Source organism: Heptranchias perlo, chromosome 28 (genome assembly GCF_035084215.1).
Source record: "Heptranchias perlo isolate sHepPer1 chromosome 28, sHepPer1.hap1, whole genome shotgun sequence".
NCBI lineage: Eukaryota > Metazoa > Chordata > Chondrichthyes > Hexanchiformes > Hexanchidae > Heptranchias > Heptranchias perlo.
Window position 1 is genome coordinate 8,423,743 of NC_090352.1, and position 17,444 is coordinate 8,441,186.

At 40.8% G+C, this 17,444-nt stretch overlaps 1 protein-coding gene across 2 annotated transcripts in view; it reads left to right on the plus strand.

The window, feature by feature from the left end:
- The window catches only part of LOC137344824 (lysine-specific demethylase 2B-like), a 148,682-nt gene that overhangs the window by 73,965 nt on the left and 57,273 nt on the right, over positions 1 to 17,444 (plus strand). The gene's annotated exons all lie outside the window — the stretch shown is intronic.

Consider the following 17,444-nt stretch of genomic DNA (forward strand, 5'->3'; position numbering starts at 1 on the left):
TTACTTGTTCATGAAATGAAATATAGCCACAATTTTTGTGAAAACAACAATTAAATGGGCCTCGATTTATTAATGGTGTTGAAGTGATTGTACAGATGAAACCTAATGAGTACTTAACTAAATTTGCCGAGACACTATAGTATGATTTTGGTTTTAGATTATACAGGGTTCTGAATTTCAATATAATGGGGAATTCACAGGAATATTATATTAAGACCCTATCATTCTGAGTGATAATGTTAAAAAGAGGCAAACATGCAGTTATCTGGATTCAGCTCTATTGCTTAGAACCCTCAAAGATCTGCAATTGGTGTTTTAATTCAGCATATATAGGCTAAGAAATTCTGGTTGATAAATTTAAAATAAAGTGCTTTGCTACTATGGTATTCAAAGTTACAACCTCCAGCAATCAAATTGTGGAATTTAGTTTATCAAGCAAGCGTTCTAATCAACATCAAAAATTAGGGCATGTTGCATTAGAATCTTTTCAAAGAATTATAAGAATCAGCTTGTTAAATATCTGTTCAATACTGCAACATAACCAAGTACATACAAGTGACATAAATCTATTTATGATGTGTGTATGTTTGTGTAATTTTTTTATCACTCAAATTTATAGTTTCATAAATATGGATAAATTTAAATAAATCCATGTTCCTATGTTAATATTAAACACACTTAGTGGAATAAACTGATTTGCACCAATTATAAGTAAATTGAACATTGAAATTAAGTTGCTATATGAAAACTGTACATGTATGTTTGCACCTGTGGGAATTGAAAATTTTGGCTAGCCCATCTACTCCTCTCCTGACGTCTCCCATTACTTTATGATCTACTAATCCTGTTTTATAAGCAGAATAGTTTCTTAAAGCAAATGACGCAATAATGAAATGTAAAACTAAAGGCTCACTTTCTGTGCATGTTTCATTCTAGGACTGAACCTCTACCCATTTTGCTGTAAATTGAAAACAACTCTAAACTTTCATGGTGCTTAGTAGGTAGTTCTAAGTCAGAACTAAAAATCTGCTCTTAACATTAAATGGTTTTATTCTGGGGCCCTGCTTTCTCAGTAGGGGTTGGGCAATCTGTCTGCATTTAAGATCACCAGTAATAACTTGATTAGCCTGTACACTCACCGTTCACATGTGAATGAACAATGTGAACTTGAAACTGAAACTATTAATGGTAAATAGTTAAACAGATACTATGACTGGCAGCTCCCTATACTTGATTTTACTACTGTAAAGCAGAGTTCGGAGGGTTAGAGTCCTGTGCTGACAAACTTTGTACAGAGTTCCATAGATGACATTTATACATTGCCGATCAAAATGGCATTATAAATCAGAAGTCTTTTTTTTTAGATGTGTATTTATACACCAGCTCCAAGTTGCAATATATACTACAACATATTGAAGGAGCACTTTCAGCCCAATTCCATTTGTCTCATAAAACCAAACAAAAGGCTGTTCTCATCTGCTGATTTATTACATGCTTTTAAATGACTTCTGTAAACAAGATAACCATGCTCCTTATCCTACCATTGGCTAAGCTCTGGCTACACTGCCAAAGGGCAGAATGGCCACCTCCTGTGTTGGAATTGCTACGATTCTATGAAAGGTAGGGAAAGAGCAGGGAAATGGGATTAGAATTGACAGTCTCACAGATTTTATGATTCAGTAAGTAGCATACATGAATATTGAGATCATTTATATTCCTGAAAATACTTATATGCTTATGGAGTCCTTATGGAGTTAAATAGTAGGGCTGGTCCTGGCTTTTCGTATTTCAATTTTATGGTCTTGGAGGTTTGGGAAAAGGTTGTTCTTGGCACAGTTGCCTCTTTATTGCATAAATCCTAAATCAGAATACTAAGTTTAGTTGGAGGAAATTGTGGCTCACCGTCTCATAATTGCAGAAATGCTCTTGCCTTATGGGTATGAAGGAGGCTTTGTGGATTGGGAAGTAGTGGGGAACTGAAGTTTTGAGGGAGTTGGAGATTCAAGTCTAGAAGGGTGGTTGGCTCTCAAACATATATGTCTAGTAGTGAAAAACCCTTTGCTGATGTTACACAGAGGCAAGCAGCCATGTGACCTTGCTCAGTTGCATTAGATTTATCTGCAGATAAATTGACTGGTTTGTTTGCTGAGCGATGATGACGGCAGTGCTTAGACAACCCTTTATTTTTAAAAGAATTGATTTTCATTTCCAGAGACCATACATTAAAAGACAATAGAGTTGTTACATGGGTGCAAGCAATAAAAGAAATAACATTTAAATATTCAGGTGTGTGGTTACTGGTTTTAGTAGGAGTCAACAGAGGGGTATGTGGCCCAGGGAACAAGCAGAGAGAGCACAAGTGAGCTGGAGCAGGCATAAGGCTGAGAGCGGGGCCTCTTGCATGGTAAATATCCCAAGCCAGCTGTAGCTTTTGTTTGAGTTGAATGTTCCTCATTCAATCCCCTTTGTGCATTTGCACAGAATGTTGCATTACTAAGGGCAGGTGAAAAGGCTGCTATACAGCATGTGCACCTGTGTGCTTGGTCACTCCCTCCTGGTTGACAACTTATAACAGATAAACAAGTACAGTGACATTTTCATCATTATGCTTTATCTCAAAAGGGCTTATAATTTCCTGCCTCTCCAAACTTAGGTTGTTTTGGAAAGTACTTTAGAATTCAATGAGGTTGAGGCCCTGTGATTTTAATGGAACTATGAAAATATCTAGCTGGTGGAACAGGATTGTTGAGCACTCTAATATTTAACATTTGAAATTCAAATGGATTTGTTCCAAAGTGAGACACTGCCTTTTATCACCACAAAACAAGTGGTCTTGCCCATGTTGAACTCGGTAGGGACATGTCAGGAGTGTCCAAGTTTTTTTGCCTGTGGCCACTTAGGTGAACACCATGGATCCTTTGAGCCAAATACATCTTGAATCTTGTTTCCATTAGTTTTCACACGTCTCGAGCTGTGATACCAATGTAGCTCAACTGTTCTGATTAGGATTTAACTGCCAATGAGGTGTCAGCACTAATTGCCATGACAGTGGGTCAGATGTGCCCATCAGCTGTAGCTTGCTCACTGTTGTTTTTCCACAGTGGGGTTTATATGCAAGACATAACATTTAAGATAGACCATAAGCTACAGTGGCATTTTATAGGTTGTTGGACCATGGAATGCTTGGCCACAAGGAGTGGTAAAGGCAGAGGCCATTGCATCTTTGAAGGGAAACATGCATAAATATTTGAAACAGAAGAAGATACAGCACTATGGGGAGAGCAGAAATTAGTTTTGGATTGCTCCAGCAAAGAGCAGCACAGGTACGATGGGCCAAATTGTCACCTTTCATGCTGTAAACTTCGAGAGTTCATTGGTTCTAAGTGATCGCATTAGTGATAGCAGAGTCGAGAGATTAGCCAGTCACAATATTTGATGCCGAGTCCTGAAGGACATAGCTGCTAGACTGGGCCTGCGGCAGGTGGTGAGCGAACCAACACGAGGGAAAAACTTACTTGACCTCGTCCTCGCCAATCTACCTGTCGCAAATGCATCTGTCCATGACAGTATTGGTAGGAGTGACCACCGCACAGTCCTCGTAGAGATGAAATCCCGTCTTCGCACTGAGGACACCATCCAACGTGTTGTGTGGCACTACCACCGTGCTAAATGGGGTAGATTCAGAACAGATCTAGCAGCTCAAAACTGGGCATCCATGAGGCGCTGTGGGCCATCAGCAGCAGCAGAATTGTATTCCAGCACAATCTGTAACCTCATGGCCCGGCATATTCCTCACTCTACCATTACCAACAAGCCAGGGGATCAACCCTGGTTCAATGAGGAGTGTAGAAGAGCATGCCTGGAGCAGCACCAGGCGTACCGAAAAATGAGGTGCCAACCTGGTGAAGCGACAACTCAGGACTACATGCATGCTAAACAGCGGAAGCAACATGCTATAGACAGAGCTAAGCGATTCCACAACCAACGGATCAGATCAAAGCTCTGCAGTCCTGCCACATCCAGTCGTGAATGGTGGTGAACAATTAAACAACTAACGGGAGGAGGAGGCTCTGCAAACATCCCCATTCTCAATGATGGCGGAGTCCAGCACGTGAGTGCAAAAGACAAGGCTGAAGCGTTTGCAACCATCTTCAGCCAGAAGTGCCGAGTGGATAATCCATCTCAGCCTCCTCCCGATATCCCCACCATCACGGAAGCCAGTCTTCGGCCAATTCGATTCACTCCACGTGATATCAAGAAACGGCTGAGTGCACTGGATACAGCAAAGGCTATGGGACCCCGACAACATCCCAGCTGTAGTGCTGAAGACTTGTGCTCCAGAACTAGCTGCGCCTCTAGCCAAGCTGTTCCAGTACAGCTACAACACTGGCATCCACCCGACAATGTGGAAAATTGCCCAGGTATGTCCTGTCCACAAAAAGCAGGACAAATCCAATCCGGCCAATTACCGCCCCATCAGTCTACTCTCAATCATCAGCAAAGTGATGGAAGGTGTCGTCGACAGTGCTATCAAGCGGCACTTACTCACCAATAACCTGCTCACCGATGCTCAGTTTGGGTTCCGCCAGGACCACTCGGCTCCAGACCTCATTGCAGCCTTGGTCCAAACATGGACAAAAGAGCTGAATTCCAGAGGTGAGGTGAGAGTGACTGCCCTTGACATCAAGGCAGCATTTGACCGAGTGTGGCACCAAGGAGCCCTAGTAAAATTGAAGTCAATGGGAATCAGGGGGAAAACTCTCCAGTGGCTGGAGTCATACCTAGCACAAAGGAAGATGGTAGTGGTTGTTGGAGGCCAATCATCTCAGCCCCAGGGCATTGCTGCAGGAGTTCCTCAGGGCAGTGTCCTAGGCCCAACCATCTTCAGCTGCTTCATCAATGACCTTCCCTCCATCATAAGGTCAGAAATGGGGATGTTCGCTGATGACTGCGCAGTGTTCAGTTCCATTCGCAACCCCTCAGATAATGAAGCAGTCCGAGCCTGCATGCAGCAAGACCTGGACAACATCCAGGCTTGGGCTCATAAGTGGCAAGTAACATTTGCGCCAGATAAGTGCCAGGCAATGACCATCTCCAACAAGAGAGAGTCTAACCACCTCCCCTTGACATTCAACGGCATTACCATCGCCGAATCCCCCACCATCAACATCCTGGGGGTCACCATTGACCAGAAACTTAACTGGACCAGCCATATAAATACTGTGGCTACGAGAGCAGGTCAGAGGCTGGGTATTCTGCGGCGAGTGACTCCCCTCCTGACTCCCCAAAGCCTTTCCACCATCTACAAGGCACAAGTCAGGAGTGTGATGGAATACTCTCCACTTGCCTGGATGAGTGCAGCTCCAACAACACTCAAGAAGCTCGACACCATCCAAGATAAAGCAGCCCGCTTGATTGGCACCCCATCCACCACCCTAAACATTCACTCCCTTCACCACTGGCGCACTGTGTCTGCAGTGTGTACCATCCACAGGATGCACTGCAGCAACTCGCCAAGGCTTCTTCGACAGCACCTCCCAAACCCGCGACCTCTACCACCTAAAAGGACGAGGGCAGCAGGCGCATGGGAACAACACCACCTGCACGTTCCCCTCCAAGTCACACACCATCCCGACTTGGAAATATATTGCCGTTCCTTCATTGTCGCTGGGTCAAAATCCTGGAACTCCCTTCCTAACAGCACTGTGGAAGAACCGTCACCACACGGACTGCAGAGGTTCAAGAAGGCGGCTCACCACTACCTTCTCGAGGGCAATTAGGGATGGGCAATAAATGCCGGCCTTGCCAGCGACGCCCACATCCCGTGAACGAATAAAAAAAAAACAATGTACCCCACCTCAGCAGGAGAGCTATGATTTCCATAATAAGACTGAGCTGCATCTAGCTGTATCTGTGCAGGCAATATGAATTACAAGATGGTGTGAGTCAGTCAGTTGGCTGGCAGAGGACAAATCAGGATGAAGATATGTGCACCTTCATCACCTTGATTCTGCTGAAATAAATGCTCTATAAATTGTGCCTCTAAATAACGCGTTTTCAAATTATGTTATGTATAGAAAATAGAATTCCTCTAGTTTAATCGATCTTAAATGACAAAGTCCATTTTAACCTGAACATTACTGCCATATCAATGAATTCACTGATCATTGTGTACAAATGACCAGTTTAAGCTGCTTTTATTATTGGTGCGGTTTTAGTTTGGATCCTGGCATTGGAGACTGGCATCCTTGAGCTGGTTCCAAGGCATTTCTAGTACTAAACCCAGCTTCCCATTCTAGCCGCAGAATCATAGGCCCATCTTTTTGTGGGTATGTAAATCTGCCGCCAGGATAGGGGTGCCAGATTCAGTTAGGAAGCCAGCTCAGGGACACTGGTCTCCTAGAACCTGAACATTTACAGCACCAAATACAAAGCCAGTGTTACATTGGCACTTGTTTAGATTGGATTCCAGGAGACCAGTGTCTGTGAGCCGGCTTCTTTATCACACTGGCAGAAAGGTAGGCCACAAAAAAACTTCGGCCTACAGTTCTGCTGCTTAAAAGAGAAAGAAACTGAGTTTATACAGCGCCTTTCACAACCTCAGGATGTCCCAAAGCGCTTCACGGCCAATGAGGTACTTTTGAAGTGTGGTCACTGTTGTAAAGTAGAGAAGGGAGTTAGATTTAGCTCCAGGACCTGGTTTACAGATCCCTGGTCTCTTGGAATCTGACCTAAACGAGTTCCAGTGGTTTAAATGTCAGCATGGTCTGGTAATTCTAGTTGAACCTGCTTACCCTGGGCTGTCTGGTGGTAAGCTGTGTCATCCTTCATTACAGACTTCTGGCAACGAGTGCACTGTCAAACCTTACCGAAAATTTTAACGGACTCTGGAGAAATGCCAAGATACTGTAATGGGAAGCAAGACCCAGCAGAAATGGCTCTATTTATGGCTGACGTTCACTCAATTTTAATCACATTTCTGGGAAATAGTAATCTCCTTAATTTGAATACTGTTAATTTCACTTAAGTGATTCTTGGTTAAGTAAATATTTCTGCTAAGTAATCAAGCAAAAAAGGAAACGTGAATTTTCCACCTCATATAATGTGCTTGTTACTATGATAGGAGTGATTTTTTGGATTTTAAAAAAGCCCTATTTTAACAAACTAACAGTTTACTTAGTCTTTGAAAAGCCTGTGATTCAAAGTCACTTTTTTTAAAACTAGAACTCTGTTTCAAATGTAGGGTTTCACCTTTGCATTGTGATTGTGTGTATATATGGTGTGATTTGATAGAGATCAGTGTCATGTGATTAAATGCCGGTTGCATTATATTGGGGGTGGGCCTTGCTGACTATAAGGTTCATTGTGTTCCCTTATACCAGTATTACATTTGCATGGAACTGAGCATCGGTCCATTTAACTTTGCATTGTATAACAAAAAAGTAATGAACTAGCTGTTAATTCCTATTGGGTAGCTACTTTAAAAATCTGTTTAACCTTATTTTCTGTAATCTTGATTTTTTAAAAAATTGTTAATGTTTGTAATAGTCAATACCCTAATAATCACCCAAGTTAAAAAGGGGGAAGGGGGGCTGAAATTACTTTCAATATTTCCCTATCCCTAAACGCTAAGATTGTTACATTTATTCTCTAACTGTTCAGGAAATGATAAATTACAATTTTCATAACTGGTCAGCAGGCTGCTTGATTTTCCAGCTGGAAGAGTTCCAATCTGTTGACGTTAGCGAGTGGCTTTTGTAGGAACACAAACAGCACCATTTCCTTCCCTTAACATTGATCCTAGAGTGATTTTAAAAAATCAGTATTGTGCAGCTCAGGTTTAAACTCTTCAGGCTCAACATTCATGTTTGTTGCAGAGCTAAAAATGTTCCTAGAAACGGTTTTTGTGTATGTCATGAATTATTAAGCTCTTTGTGGCCAATTTTTTTGCCTATTTAATATTTCCTTGAAAAGGTCATGCATGTTGGTGCCCGCACTCTACATGTTAATGACCTCAGAATTGTGCAAAGGCCGTACTGGGAGAATGATCCCAGGCTGCTCTTGAGCATCTAGGGGCCGATTAAAGGCACCACTGGAGAGGCCTGGCAGCAGATTCTCTATCAGCAGGGCATGTTGCATGGCATGGTGAAGAAACTTTTGGGTTTTTTTAAGAAAGTTTGGGGTGGGGTGGGGGAGAATGAACTTGCCTTCATCTAAAAATATTTATTTTCTTTTACAAAGTTTGTAGAAACTTAACTTTCTAAATTCAAATATTCTGCAGAATTAGATGCTTTTAGAGCCTAAAATGTAGACAACACTGAATGAAGATATTTTCTGTTGCTCCAATTGCAACAGAAAATAAACCTTGTTAGTCTTTTATCTTGGTGTAAAATAATACTGCTGTCCTTGAGAGTTTAAATCTTTGTTACAACTGAGATAACAGATTCCATGGATACCATCATGATGTAGTGAAATTTACTGAGGACAAGATGTGCTACAGTGTTTTTTCCTCAAAGTATCATTTTTCATTCTGGGCTGAGTACCATGTCCAATTATTGTATGTTCAAATGAAATGTGATCTGATTCCTTTTCTTAAAATAGTTAAGTTTCATATATTGAAGAGTGGCCTCAGTAACCAAAGTCTCAATGGCAGTGTGATTGCTGATGGATGGTAATAGATAAGAGAAAAGGAGATTGCTCCCTCTTTCAATGTTAACTTTATCCCAACCAGTGCAGGTGACTGAATAACTCCCAAACACCAGAGCCATGAATAAACTGTATAAATTTTTTTCTGGTCTGTCCATACATGCGGATAAATTTTTCATTTACTTGGATGACTAGTATTCTGTTTATGCTATATATGAGCCGTAAAGCAGAATTTTGCAATAAATGTAAGATCCCGTTTAATAGGGACTGTTCTAATCACAGAAGGTGCATTTTATTATTTTGCATTACTTGGTGTGTTGGCTTGACTTTTTTGTCTGTTCAATGGAATTTAACTATTATCTTGAAAATCTCAAGCGCTGATCGACTTTAGAAATCTGTTATAAATACATCCTGAAGCAATAAGTTTAATTTATCATAAATCTAATTTAAATTAAACTATAGCTCCATGATTAATACACTGGGGTAATTTTCAACTTCACCGCCCGAGAGGTAACCCGAGAGAACTAATCCACACATTGTAGAACCCGCCCAATTTTTGTTGCATTGTTTTCAGTGGCGGCAAAAATTAGCCCCACTTTTTTTTTAAAAAAGTACAAATACCAGAACCAACAATTCCTGCAGAATAAATACAATCTCATCTTGGGAAGGCATTATTTAGGACCGTGAATCATTTGGATTCCCATGTTCAATTTTTAAGACATTAATGTAGAATTGAAGGAGTTGAAAACTTAATTAATTTAGCCACGTTAGGAATTCTTTGTAAATATGGTCTGTTCCCATTGAAAGTGCATCCAGTGTTGCAACATCAATTTAGTATAAACCTTTGTTATATCAGGAGGATCCAAGCTGTTTAAATTGTGTTGAATTAGACCATCATAGGTAGATAGAGCTAACATTCCTTAAGATGGTGTGAGACAATAATTTCATCACTGGTGAGAAAAACTTTTTGTGAGAGAATTTGTGCTGTAGTATTCTTGAATTAGGGGCATTTCACTGGGACAATGAGTGAGGAGGATTGCATAACTGTAGAGCAAGGTTGAGCCTCCATGTTGATTCCACCTTTGGATTTGGACTTCCTCTGAGATTTTAGAAGGTTTATTTTAAACTCCTGGAGACAATGTGGCATTCAGAGGGAGGAAAAAAGCAAGAGATACGGGCATGGAAACAGACAGATGCCCTATATCGGCAGGGAATCAGTTCCCTTAGATGAATAGGTTTCTTGATCCCCAGTTATGCTGCAATTTTGGAATTATTTATGGCTTCAAAGTTGGACAAAATCCATTTCCAAAAATGAAATATATCCATGTAGGTTTGTTGCCAAGGCCTGAAAAATGAGTTTAGTGGGGATCAACTTTAATATAACTGAGTCAGTTTGGTTTCTGAATTGCAGAATACATTACGCAATCATTATGCCATGCATGAAATCATCTAGTTGCTTGATACATTTTTAGTTGACGCATACAGGCTCTGTTAAATTTGAAAATGTTTTAGCAGAATCACTGTTATGAGGCCAAACTACTGAAATTTGCTTCCAGTAAGGAAACAGTTCTGGACTCTGGCCAGTGTAACTGGGATTTTTAACTGCCAGTGCAACCGCAATATTAACCACAGAAATGCCACAGAAAGTGAATTCAGACAACATGAAATGTTGGTCACTCCATTTCTGCTTTGCATTAACAGAATGGACAAAAGCAACAATGTTCTTTGTATTTCAGTTAATTGAGTTTTGATGGGTCCTTTTTTGTTGAGCTTTGATCATTTTTACACCAACTTTGTGCTGAGCAGATAATGCCAACCTTAGTGTAAAAGCTTATTTTGATAGTTGAAGCACCACATCACATTTTACAACAGGTGTTTAACTCCCTTGTTAACACTGTTAGCGGACTGAAAACCTCACTTGAACTAATCATTAGAGCAAGGTTTCCACTTAACTTAAAGTGTTATTTTCTGATATATTACCTGGCCTGTGGTTACTTATGCTGAAAATTATACCTGGAACAAGACTTCAAGATTGCTGATTGCCTTAAGTCTATGTGTTTAATGTCAGAGTTTTGAAAAAATAATCTTTTCTCTTTACTGTAGTGTGGGGTCGGGTTGTGATGTTAAGCTACTATTGTAGTCTGTCCCTTTTCGAGCCAAATTTATGCTTTATCGGTGTATATTTTAGTTGTACCATATTTATACATGTTAGTGCAACATGAAACAATATTAAGTTTTTTTTTAACAATACGGCTCATTTATGCAGTTATATCCAATGACCCTATTTGGATTGGATTGCATTTCTGAGGTTTAATAATGGTTGTGGCAAAAACTAAGCCACCTTCTGTATGAATATGTATGAAAGCAAGATGTACTTCCCCTGAGAGAGAGAACCACAGCACTGCATCAAAACAACATTGTGCAAACTCAGCCATAGATCATTAAAGCGATATTCCAGGTTTGCCCTTGCTGTGCTGCAGTTTTCAATGCTTTGGCATCAGCATGTGTTTCCATAAGAGCAGTTGAAAGAGATTCTTCCAATCTTTGATTTAAACTCAATGAAAATAAATTGTACCTAGTAATTAGGATATTGGATTATCCACAGGGCATATCCTGTATTGTATCCACAAATGAAAAATCCATCTGTAGTGAACTGCTTTAACTGCCAATTTCCCCTGTGCTTGCGTTTCTTCAGAATGTAAAATATTAAAATTGATAAACAATGAGATTTTTTTCTATACCCCTCAAATTGAAAATATATTGCATTTAACTTGCCCATTTGCCTGCCCTCACAGCTGAATGTGAATGACTTGTCTACAACCAGTTTTTAATGGAGGAGCATTGTAATGTTATGAAAATATCATGTACCTTTTCAAAAATGAAAGCAATAAAGGTTCTATTTGACATTGGGTTATACAAGTGACCGTGTGCAGAAGGCAGGCCAGCTCAGATTGTAGTACTGTTAGCGGGGAAATCATGATTTCTGAGATGTTGCTTGTGTGTAAACAGATTATTGTATAAACTAGTGTGAGAATTGGTGATTGAATCTGGATACATGTAAGTGGATAGGGTTAGTGTAGATGATCACAGTATATCTGGGCATAAGGAACACTAAGATGGTTGGATTGTTGGATAGTGCTGAATAACCTTTATTTTAAATGGAGTTAAGTCATTTTTAAGATCTATATATCCATAAATTGTCTGTTTCAAGACATTTAATTGGTTTGTGGGAACAATGACCGGTAAACCTCTCCTGTGATTGTTCCATGGTAACTTCTTCTGGTTATTCACTGTTCATTCATTTATTTATTTTGTTTTTCACCAATATTTAAATTCAGTGGTCGCAAGGTTGAGCTAGCCGGTGCAATTGCCTGATGGAATGTGCAATTCTTGAGGTATTGCCAATTAATTTTATGGATTAAATGATTCATTTTATTTCTTTTACTTCATCTATATCTCGCATGGTGCCCTGATTTTTATAATTGCTTTAATTCCTTCAGCTTTATGAAATGATCTCAATAGTTTCACTTTTTATGTCTGCATCTTTACCCTGTAGTGCAATTTCCTTGGGTTCATGGTGTTTGCAATGGAGCTGCTCTGAGATACTCCCCATCACCAGAGCAACCTAGTAGGGAGGGAAACCCAACTCGAGTCTCCCACATTGGCAAGAAAATTGATGTTTTGGGGGAAAAAGTTTAAAAATAAAGTGTTCTGTCCTTTTTATTTTATTTAAAAATAAGGGGACTGCCTACACAAGTACTCCCCCTTAGACTTTCCTTCCCCTGTTAACAATATCCTGAGGGAGTCACTCAGGTGGGTAGCAGTGTGATTCCTCACCTGTCATCTTCCACCCTCCATAAACTTGAGCTCATCCAAAACTCTGCTGCCCGTATCCTAACTCTCACCAAGTCCCGCTTACCCATCGCCCCGTGCTCGCTGACCTACAATGGCTCCCGGTCTGGCAACACCTCGATTTTAAAATTCTCACCCTTGTTTTCAAATCCCTCCATGACCTCTCCCCTCCCTATCTCTGTAACCTCCTACAACCCTCCAAGATCTCTGCGCTTCTCTAATTCTGGCCTCTTGATTTTAATCGCTCCACCATTGGCGGCCATGCCTTCAGCTGCCTAGGCCCTAAGCTCTGGAATTCCCTCCCCAAACCTCTCTGCCCCTTTAAGATGCTCCTTAAAACCGACCTCTTTGACCAAGCTTTTGGTCACATGTCCTAATATCGCCTTATGTGGCTCAGTGTCAAATTTTATTTGATAATGCTCCTCTGAAGTGCCTCGGGATGTTTTACTACATTAAAGGCACTATATAAATGCAAGTTGTTGTTGCTTAGCCATAGTGCTACCAAAAATCAACCAATAGTAAATCACAGTGCAGTTAAAATGATTTTTAACCATTACACACAAATTTAAAATGGTTTTAATGAAATTATATTTTTAAGATATTCCTGAGGGATCATTGCTGTTAAAACATATATTACTTTAAATTTGTATTTTGAACATATCATGTAGTTGCCAGCATCACTCCTTGGGTATCTATGTGCTTAGAGGTCATCATGTATTTGTGTTATTTTTGCCAAAATACTCCGTCATACAAAGCATAAGGAAATAAACCTGGTGAAAACTAACAAAAAAAACTGAGCAGAAGCTAATAAAATTGAAGTAAAGATAAGGGAAAAGTGTAATAGACAAAAAAAAACTACTGAGCAAAATAAGGGATCAAATCAAACATAAATAACTAAACTGAAGATAGAGTCCTCCCTACTAAAAATTTTTATCACTTTTCTTCACGATCACCACCACAGGAGATCAATTAGTCAGAATAACTTTTATACAGTTCAGCAGATCACTTCTTCAATTTTCTTTAATAAGGAAAATGTACTTTAAATAGTTGACTAAATGTAAAGTTCTGTTTAACTTGGTAAGTAAACCTTTTTTTAAATTGACCCACTGGCACAGCCATGACCTTAGCCTGGATGATATTGAGCATTTCCTTCTGAAACAATGACTGACTGTTCTAGCTGTAATTTGCAATAAGTATACAAATGCAACATGTTTCTTATACCCACATCGTATGGTGGGGAGACATGCTAGGTGCTATGGATCTGCATGCATGGGTCAGAGTTGAGAGATTACACCATCAATGATTAGGTAAACCTTTTTTCTAATAAAATCGTAGGAACTCCTAAGGAATTCCCTCTTATTCTCAAGTATTCATCTGAAAAAGATGTGTGTAATTTTAAAACAAAAAATTATTAGGCTTTTTTTTCTGGGGCTAGACATTAAAGCATAATGTGTCATTGGCTCCCAAGGACACCTGCTTCTTGACTGCAGCGGGAGGGGAGGGAGTGAAGGCAAAAGACAAGACTAGACCTGTCCTGTTTCACCACCTAGCCTTGAAATGTGAGAGATATGGTTGCCCCAGTTGGCATCAATCACTTTCTGTTAATCATTACAAAAGCATGGAAGTTTAAAAGGTGGCAGTTGTTCAAAATAGAACAGGGTTTTTTTTTATCAGCAATCAGTTTGGGGCAATGATTTAAATTGCTAATGGTTACTCCAATGTCGATAGAATTTATTGTATCCTGAATGAGCCATTGTGCATTTCCATTGTGTTTGGTAACTTGTAAGTACAGTGGAGCTACACAGATTAAAAAAAATATTTTTACATCTGTAGGATACTGCTTTTAGTTAAATGTAAATATTTTCCAACGTTTTGAAAAACCCTCTATGAACCATTGCATATGTTAATCAAAGGCGCTAATCCTTTTTTGGCCTGGGAAAGGCTGCTATAGAGATTTCCCAGAAGTTTGGTTCTGACATCTATTAAGTTGAAAACAGGATACTGAAAAAATACTGCTGACTAATTCTGATGGGAAATGTGTTGGTTCCCCTGACTCGAGGGAAGACATTTCAATTTGTTGATATTGTAAGTGGCATGAGAAGATGAAACGAGTAAACTTGTTTTTGCAGTAACCTGGACTTTGTCTTTAAAACCCAAAAAGGCCAGCAAAGGAGAGGAGTAAGCCATCAACAGCAATCTACCCAAAGATGAGCAAGGACAATGAACCCAACCCATAGGACATCTAGTAGGTAGCACTGTCCTGTTTCCTGACACCGAACACAAAAGACCAAGAATAAAGAAAGCAATTACTTAAAACCTTGAACTGACACTATTCAGAGCACAACCAGAATCCTCACAAAAAAAACTTAATATGTCAACATGCTTCTCCCATAAGTGCTGTGTAATCAATATGTACAATTGGAGATATGTGTGTGAAATCCTTGAAAATATAATCGAGAAAGAATAAAGCCTAAAGGACTATTTGACTTCCTTACATAGGGTAATTGACCCATTTTGACTTCTCTGAAAGAAAGAACTTGAATTACCTTGCACTTTTCATGACCTCGGAAGGTCTCAATGCACTTTACAGCCAATGAAGTACTTTTGAAGTGTAGTCACCATTGTAATGTAGGAAATGCGGCAGCCAATTTGTGCACAGGAAGGTCCTACAAGACAATGACTCGATAATCTGTTTTAGTTGGTAGAAGGACAAATGGTGGCCAGGACACTGGGAAAACTCCCCTGATCTTCAAATAGTGCCATTGAATCTTTTAACTCCACCTGAGAGGCAGACAGGGCCTCGGTTTAACATCTCATCCAAATGACGGCACCTTCGACAGTGCACCACTCCCTTAGTACTATACTGGAGTTTCAGCTGAGATCATGTGCTCCAGTCTCTGGAATAGGACTTGAACCCACGACCTTCTGACTCGGCCGAGTGTGCTACAACTGAGCTAAGACTGACACTCTGAGAAAGCAGACTACTGCCGGTGGGAGTAGTTGTTAATCCATCAAATCTCTCAATCCTGCGAGGACAAATTCCTAAAAAAAAATTATGGTATTCGGATCATCGGGGAGAAGGTTTGTTTATGGGAGTGGCTGTAAGAGAGAGAAGACTGTTCCGTAATATCCCAAATTATAACCTAATCGTTTGTTTTCTTTTTAAAAAGTGCATGCAGGACTGCTTTCAAATATTTGTGATTAAGAATATTATAGGCCTTTATCCTATGCTATGGTATTTTTTTTAATGTATGGAGCTGAAACCGTCTACCTTCTCATTTTGCTTATAATTATATGGTATGTGGAAGATAAATTACATGCAAAGAATGAGGAAGATTGTACTGAAGGAACCTAACTACCTGGAATTATGCAGTTCCTTTGTCACTATCCTTTCTCATGGTCTCTGTCTAGTGTATCAGTTTACATAGGCCAAAAGGCCTATTCTTGTTCCTATCAATCTTGCTCTGCCGTTTTTTTAGCCATGGCTGCTGTTTAATTTTTAAATTTCAGTTCCCTGCCTTTTTTATTATTCGTTCATGGGATGTGGGCATCGCTGGCGAGGCTGGCATCTATTGTCCATCCCTAATTGCCCTTGAGAAGGTGGTGGTGAGCCACCTTCTTGAGCCGCTGCAGTCCGTGTGGTGAAGGTTCTCCCACAGTGCTGTTAAGAAGGGAGTTCCAGGATTTTGACCCAGCGACGATGAAGGAACGGCGATATATTTCCAAGTCGGGATAGTGTGTGACTTGGAGGGGAATGTGCATGTGGTACTGTTCCCATGTACCTGCTGCTCTTGTCCTTCTAGGTGGTAGAGGTCGTGGGTTTGGGAGGTGCTGTCGAAGAAGCCTTGGCGAGTTGCTGCAGTGCATCCTGTGGATGGTACACACTGCAGCCACTGTGCGCCGGTGGTGAAGGGAGTGAATGCTTAAGGTGGTGGATGGGGTGCCAATCAAGCGGGCTGCTTTGTCCTGGATGGTGTCGAGCTTCTTGAGTGTTGTTGTAGCTGCACTCATCCAGGCAAGTGGAGAGTATTCCATCACACTCCTGACTTGTGCCTAGTAGATGGTGGAAAGGCTTTGGGGAGTCAGGAGGTGAGTCACTCGCCACAGAATATGCAGCCTCTGACCTGCTGTTGTAGCCACAGTATTTACATGGCTGGTCCAGTTAAGTTTCTGGTCAATGGTGACCCCCAGAATATTGATGGTGGGCGATTCGGCGATGGTAATGCCGTTGAATGTTAAGGGGAGGTGGTTAGACTCTCTCTCTTGTTGGAGATGGTCTTGTCTGGCACGAATGTCACTTGCCACTTATGAGCCCAAGCCTGGATATTGTCCAGGTCTTGCTGCATGAGGGCTCGGACAGCTTCATTATTTGAGGGGTTGCGAATGGAACTGAACACTGTGCAATCATCAGCGAACATCCCCATTTCTGACCTTATGATGGAGGGAAGGTCATTGATGAAGCAGCTGAAGATGGTTGGGCCTAGGACACTGCCCTGAGGAACTCCTGCAGCAACGCCCTGGGGCTGAGATGATTGGCCTCCAACAACCACTACCATCTTCCTTTGTGCTAGGTATGACTCCAGCCACTGGAGAGTTTTCCCCCTGATTCCCATTGACTTCAATTTTACTAGGGCTCCTTGGTGCCACACTCGGTCAAATGCTGCCTTGATGTCAAGGGCAGTCACTCTCACCTCACCTCTGGAATTCAGCTCTTTTGTCCATGTTTGGACCAAGGCTGTAATGAGGTCTGGAGCCGAGTGGTCCTGGCGAAACCCAAACTGAGCATCGGTAAGCAGGTTATTGGCGAGTAAGTGCCGCTTGATAGCACTGTCGACGAGTAGATTGATGGGGCGGTAATTGGCCGGATTGGATTTGTCCTGCTTTTTGTGGACAGGACATACGTAGGCAATTTTCCACATTGTCTGGTAGATGCCAGTGTTGTCGTT